The sequence below is a fragment of the Theobroma cacao genome, chromosome 1 (genome assembly GCF_000208745.1).
Source record: "Theobroma cacao cultivar B97-61/B2 chromosome 1, Criollo_cocoa_genome_V2, whole genome shotgun sequence".
Lineage (NCBI taxonomy): Eukaryota > Viridiplantae > Streptophyta > Magnoliopsida > Malvales > Malvaceae > Theobroma > Theobroma cacao.
Genome location: NC_030850.1, coordinates 21,095,401 through 21,102,659, shown reverse-complemented (window position 1 = coordinate 21,102,659; position 7,259 = coordinate 21,095,401). Strand labels below are relative to the sequence as shown.

General features: G+C 37.7%; 1 pseudogene; it reads left to right on the top strand.

Annotated features, from left to right (window-relative positions):
* The window catches only part of LOC18612913, a 97,546-nt pseudogene extending 92,268 nt beyond the window's left edge, over window positions 1–5,278 (top strand).

Sequence of the window (7,259 nt, the reverse complement as noted above, 5' to 3'; positions counted from 1 at the left end):
GTATGATGACTTATTTTAATTGTCTCCATTTACTCGGCTTTAGATACTTTAGATGGTATATGTTTACTCACTGGGATTATAAAATCTCACCCTTTCTTTCTATACATTTTTCAGGCTCAGGACAGTTTGTAGATAGTCGAGTAGGATGAGAACTAAGCTCGGAACTGCATTATAGAAAGTAAGAGTTCACAGTCTTACATCCTCTTGATCAATTGGGCCCACGTATTATTGCAGATCAAATCTTATATTTTGGTTATCTGTATTTCTATTCATACAATTTTCACTTTACTTTCATGTGCAAAAAAAATTATTTACGAATATTTCTATTGAAATTTATTTTATGAGAAAATAGAATATTTTATTTATTATTTTTGAATAGTACTAATTGTCAATTTGCTTTTAAATGAACGTTTTAGATATCAAAACTTATTTCTAAGTATGAAATATGCGTTTTCCACCTAATTATTACATTTTTAACTTGTTTCGAAATTTTTGATGAAAATGACAAAAACGCCCCTGTGAGGCAGAAATTAAAATTTTATTATTTTTGGATGAAAAAAATGATCTATATTGTTTTAAAACACGATTTTTGTAACAGTAAATCACAGGGTAGGTGAGGAATTGATATGAGAGCCTTGCGAGGTCTCGATAGGGTACTCGGAAGATGAGTGCCTATCGGGACATCGCGGCTGTTGTCACGGACTCGAAGGTGGTTCTGGGTCGTGACACAATATCAATACCAAAGTCCAAAATCCAAAACAAATATCAAGTTTCAATTTCATAGTGTCACATATCATCTCAAATAGGTCATGGAGCACTAAGTAGCATGGACAACCAAATCAAAGTGTGTTGTAGCATCATAGAGGTCAGATATATGATAGTTATAGACGGTACATCAAAGGCTGTAGGATCGTATCAACTACCAAACGAAACCAAATCAAAGGGTTAAAGCAAATCATTATGCACAATGGCTAGTGGCTATTGTCACTAGCTACAGGTTCATAACTCAAGTAAGCTCCATTAAAACATTTTTTATGCCATGTTTCCAAATACCAAATATTCATTTCCAAATGAAAAAATAAATTCATTTGCTATCCAAGCTCAAAGGGTTCAACCAAAAATCAAGTCAAGCGTTCAAGTCCATTTCCGAACAAGGGATGAATTCAATCATCAATCAAGTAATTATCCATAGACAAATATCTATCTTGAGGCGTCAAACGATTGAAAGGCTTGTTCCGTATGCTCAAAATAAATACATAATAACATATGTACATAGTATATACATATTTCATAAAACAAGCTTTAAACCATTGTTCACATCACAAAGTTCATCCAAATATGTTTTAATGTGAGGTTGTAGATTAGGCATGCTTAATTATATAAATAATTAAAAAAAACTGCATCTATCCACGTTTTGAAGTGTGTCTTTTTTCCTCTGGGCACCTTTCATTGAAAGCTCAGCTCAGCTTTTTCAACAACTCAAATTACCCCAATATCACCTAAAAATGATATTCAATTATCAATACTTTCAAAGTCCCAATAAAATGATATTGAATTAGCAATATTCTCAAAAACTTTTAATAATTTTGGAATACTTTGAATACCTATTTCTAACCTTATTTAATCTTCACTTATTTCCAATTATTTCCACCAAACTTTCATCCAAACCTCATACCGAATAAATAAACAACTCATTTTACCTATTTTTCCTTGTTGGTGAGCTTTAAATAAAGGGATCTAACCAAATCTTGAAAACCTAGAAAAATTCCTAGTGTTTAAAGAGAGAAAACAAAATCACCAAAGCCAAGTTTTTGGGAGTGATAATCCTTACCTTTAGCAGTTAGAATCCAATATTTGCTAATGGAGTTTGAAGGTTTTGAATGGTGTGAACTTTTAAAGAAAAGGGGTGAAAGAATAGAATTGAGGGGTTTTTGGGTTTTAGGGCTTTTAAGCCTGTTTTTGGCTGACTGGGAAATCTAGGATCGATTATGGACGGTTTATAGTCGAGATATTTGTGGCCGAATGGGAATATGAGTCCTGTGTAGTATGAGTCAAGGACAAGGACACTTTGGTTAATTTGGTGGTGTTAGACACCTTAGACTTTGATGTGATCTTGGGAATGGATTGGTTGTCACCCCGTCATGCTAGTGTGGATTGTTATCATAAATTGGTTAGATTTGATTTCCCCGGTGAATCATCATTTAGTATTCAGGGGGATAGGAGTAATGCTCCAACCAATTTGATATCGGTCATTTCTGTCAAAAGGTTAATACGACAGGGTTGTATAGATTACTTGGCTGTTGTAAGGGATACTCAGCCGAAGGTTGGAAATGTAAGTCAAGTGTTGGTGGTGAAGGAGTTCGTGGATGTATTTCCCGAAGAGCTACCAAGTTTACCTCCCGAGCGGGAGATTGAATTTTGCATAGATTTAATTCCCGACACTAGACCTATATCCATACCCCCATATAGAATGGCACCGGCAGAGCTCAAAGAGCTTAAGGATCAATTAGAGGATTTGTTGGATAAAGGCTTCATCCATCCTAGTGTATCCCCATGGGGAGCACCAGTGTTATTTGTGAAGAAGAAAGATGGGTCACTTAGGCTGTGCATTGATTATCGACAGCTTAATAAAGTGACGGTGAAGAATAAATATCCTCTCCCAAGGATAGATGATTTATTTGATCAACTACAAGGAGCACAATGTTTTTCTAAGATAGATCTGCGATCTGGGTACCATCAGTTGAGAATCCGGAACGAAGATATACCCAAGACCGCATTTCGAACAAGATATGGGCACTATGAGTTCTTAGTGATGTCATTTGGGCTCACGAATGCTCCTGCAGCCTTTATGGATTTGATGAACCGAGTGTTCAAACCTTATTTGGATAAGTTTGTGGTGGTGTTTATTGATGACATTTTGATATATTCAAAGAGTCGAGAGGAGCATGAGCAGCATCTTAAGATAGTGCTCCAAATTTTGAGAGAACATCGATTGTATGCTAAGTTCTCCAAGTGTGAGTTTTGGCTCGAAAGTGTTGCATTCTTGGGGCATGTGGTATCTAAGGAGGGGATACAAGTTGATACAAAGAAAATTGAAGCAGTGGAAAAATGGCCAAGGCCAACATCAGTTACGGAGATTAGAAGCTTTGTGGGTTTAGCTGGCTATTATCGTCGCTTTGTGAAGGACTTCTCCAAAATAGTTGCCCCTTTGACTAAGCTGACACGTAAAGATACAAAATTTGAGTGGTCTGATGCTTGTGAGAATAGTTTTGAGAAGCTTAAGGCATGTCTCACCACAGCTCCAGTGTTAAGCCTGCCGCAAGGCACAAGGGGTTACACGGTGTTTTGTGATGCATCGGGGGTTGGTTTAGGATGTGTATTGATGCAACATGGGAAGGTGATTGCGTATGCATCTAGGCAACTTAAAAGGCATGAGCAGAATTACCCCATACACGATTTGGAAATGGCAGCAATCGTGTTTGCCTTAAAGATTTGGAGACATTACTTGTATGGTGAGACTTGCGAGATATACACGGACCACAAAAGTCTGAAGTATATATTTCAGCAGAGGGATCTTAACTTACGGCAACGTAGATGGATGGAGTTGCTAAAGGATTATGATTGTACTATTCTTTATCATCCCGGTAAGGCCAATGTAGTGGCAGATGCCTTGAGTCGAAAATCAATGGGAAGCTTGGCACATATTTCCATTGGTAGGAGATCTTTGGTTAGAGAGATCCATAGCTTGGGAGACATAGGTGTGCGTTTGGAAGTTGCGAAGACAAATGCTTTGCTAGCACACTTTAGAGTGAGGCCTATTTTAATGGACAGGATTAAAGAAGCACAAAGTAAAGATGAGTTTGTGATTAAGGCCTTAGAGGATCCTCAGGGTAGGAAAGGAAAAATGTTTACTAAAGGCACAGATGGAGTGTTGAGGTATGGAACCAGACTTTATGTGCCTGATGGTGACGGGTTGAGGAGAGAAATATTGGAGGAAGCTCACATGGCAGCTTATGTGGTACATCCAGGGGCTACAAAGATGTATCAAGATTTGAAAGAGGTGTATTGGTGGGAAGGACTTAAGAGAGATGTAGCTGAGTTTGTCTCCAAGTGCCTGGTTTGTCAGCAGGTTAAGGCCGAGCATCAAAAGCCTGCAGGGCTACTACAGCCATTACCAGTACCCGAGTGGAAGTGGGAACATATTGCTATGGACTTTGTAACGGGTTTGCCTCGAACCAGTGGGGGATATGATTCAATTTGGATAGTAGTGGACCGGTTAACAAAGTCAGCTCATTTTCTTCTGGTTAAGACTACTTATGGGGCTGCCCAATATGCTCGAGTTTATGTGGATGAGATAGTGCGACTACATGGTATTCCCATTTCTATAGTATCTGACAGAGGAGCTCAGTTTACTAGTAGGTTTTGGGGAAAGTTGCAAGAAACATTGGGCACTAAGTTGGATTTCAGCACAGCTTTCCACCCTCAGACTGATGGACAATCTGAACGGACCATACAGACATTGGAGGATATGTTGAGGGCTTGTGTGATAGACCTTGGTGTCAGGTGGGAGCAATATCTACCCTTAGTGGAATTTGCCTACAACAACAGTTTCCAAACTAGCATCCAAATGGCACCATTTGAGGCCTTATATGGACGAAGATGTAGGTCACCCATGGATGGCTAGAGGTGGGAGAAAGGAAACTTTTGGGGCCTGAATTGGTGCAGGATGCAACCGAGAAAATACACATGATCCGTCAGAGGATGTTAACAGCACAAAGTAGACAGAAATCATATGTTGATAACCGACGAAGAGACATGGAGTTCCAAGTAGGAGATCATGTTTTTTTAAAAGTTTCGCCAACTAAAGGGGTAATGAGGTTTGGCAAGAAAGGGAAGTTAAGTCCTCGGTATATAGGGCCATTCGAGATCTTAGAAAGGGTTGGAGCGGTGGCTTATCGTTTGGCCTTACCGCCAGACCTTTCAAATATTCATCCCGTGTTTCATGTGTCCATGCTTAGGAAGTACAACCCAGATCCATCACATGTAATACGGTATGAAACCATTCAGTTGCAATATGATCTAACCTATGAGGAACAACCGGTAGCTATCCTTGATAGGCAAGTTAAAAAACTCGGTTCAAAGGATGTAGCCTCAGTGAAAGTGTTGTGGTGGAATCACACTAGCGAAGAGGTAACGTGGGAAGCTGAGGATGAGATGCGGACAAAGCATCCACACCTCTTCGATATGTAAAGGTAAGCCACTCTACATTGAATTTAAATTCGGGGATCGAATTTTTATTAGTGGGGGAGAATGTGAGACCCTATCAAGCTCGATTAAAAGATGGTATTGTACCGAGTGATACAACTAAGTTAAATCGAGCCTTAAACTAGTTCAAATAGAAATTCTAAGAGGAATTTGAAAATTTTAAAACTCACAGAATGGCTTAGAATAGTGATTCGGAGTTCAAGGTCCAGTTTGGAGTCCATCAAGAAAATTGTCTAATTAGGGACAAAACGGTCATTTTACCATTTGATGATTTAATGGAGATTTCTAGCCAAGATTTGATCACATTTGACCAAGAATAATTATATGAAATATAATTATGATTATTGGAGTATAAATGATGTTTAGCAGTGAAAAATTTTGATTCTCGGTATTTTTGGAGCAGAAGGGCAAAATGGTAATTTTGCCACTAGAGGACTAAACGAAAATTTTTATAAAACATTTTTTTTGCCCCATTTGGTTAATATTGATCAATATTAGTGTTATTTTAGGTTGAAAAGTAGAAATAATGAGATTTCGGTACATTTCGGAGTATAGGGGCAAAATTGTAATTTTTTCATCTCGGGGGCAAATCGGTAAATTTTTCACCCCAGCACTTGTCAAGACCAAGGGATTTTAATTGTGGTAGGATTGGATAAATACCAGAATATTTGTGGTGGAAAATTAAGAAGAAAAAGTCAAAAAGTTAAAAATTAGGCCAATAAGCATGTGACACATGGCATGCTTGATTATTTTATTATTTTCTATAGCAATCAGCCCATTAAATCCCCAATTCCCTCACCATATTCGGCCTAGGCATCTAGCAACAAGAAAAAAGGAAGAACAAAAGGAAAAACAAGAAAACCTAGGTGGAAATTCAAAGAAAAAGTGAGGAAATCAAGGAAACAATCTAGGTAAGTTAAAATTTCTTTAATTCTCCTTGATACCTAGTTTACCCATGCTTTTGTTCTTGATTTCCATGGTTGAATATTGAGTTATCATGATGAATTCAATTCTGAAAAATGGGTATGGAAGAGGAATTGTTGTTGGAATAATTTGATTTTAGACTATGTTAGTGTTTAGGGATAGTTAAGCATGGTTATGAACAAAAACACAAAAGAAATATTTAAATTCTCTAGAGTTCTTTGTTGGCCGAACCATGAGGGCTGAATATCAATGGGGGATTGTTTTTATTTCAAGGAAAATGGCATGGAAAATGATGAATTAAGGTGAAATGGTTATGTAGAAAAAATTCGATGCTAGTGCACCAAATGACTAAATTTTTCTATAAGGAACTGTGAGGGTTCTAATGCTGAATTTGGCTTTATTTAAATGTATGTGGTAAATTAAGGTATTAGAGGAGAAATGAATTAATTTGGAGGTGATTTGGACACAATCGCCAATTAATCGGGTGATCAGTCGAATTTAATCGATATTATGATTAAACGGTAATCGGACGTATTTTTGCATTTACATATCAAGCATTAGTAATTTAAATTAATTTATATCAATTTACGGACAATATAGTAAATTCCTCGACTTTGTTATTTGTCAAGGTGGTGAGACGTCCGGAAAAGGCAAAGGAATTGCGCCTGAGGACTATTAGTCTGAGTTCACCCGGAATCCAGATTTTCGACACCTGTGAGTGGACTGCCTATCAAAATTGTTTTGGGAATATAACTGTTTTGAACAAAGTGTTTGAATGATTTTATGCAATTTTTCATGAAAATGAATGCCTTGGGAACAAGCTTTTGAGAAAAGGTTTATGTTATGAAATGTGGTTATTATGAATTTCTATGTGGCTGCCTTATGTTGATATACATATATGCTTGAATATAATGTTGTGTAATTATGTTGACTCGGCTATGTACAAGTAGGGAGTGCGCATAAGCCGAGGATGACCCGGTTATGTGCGAGTAGGGAATGCGCATAACCCGATGATGACCCAACCATGTGCGAGTAGGGAGTGCGCATGAGCTGGTGATGATGATGATGGG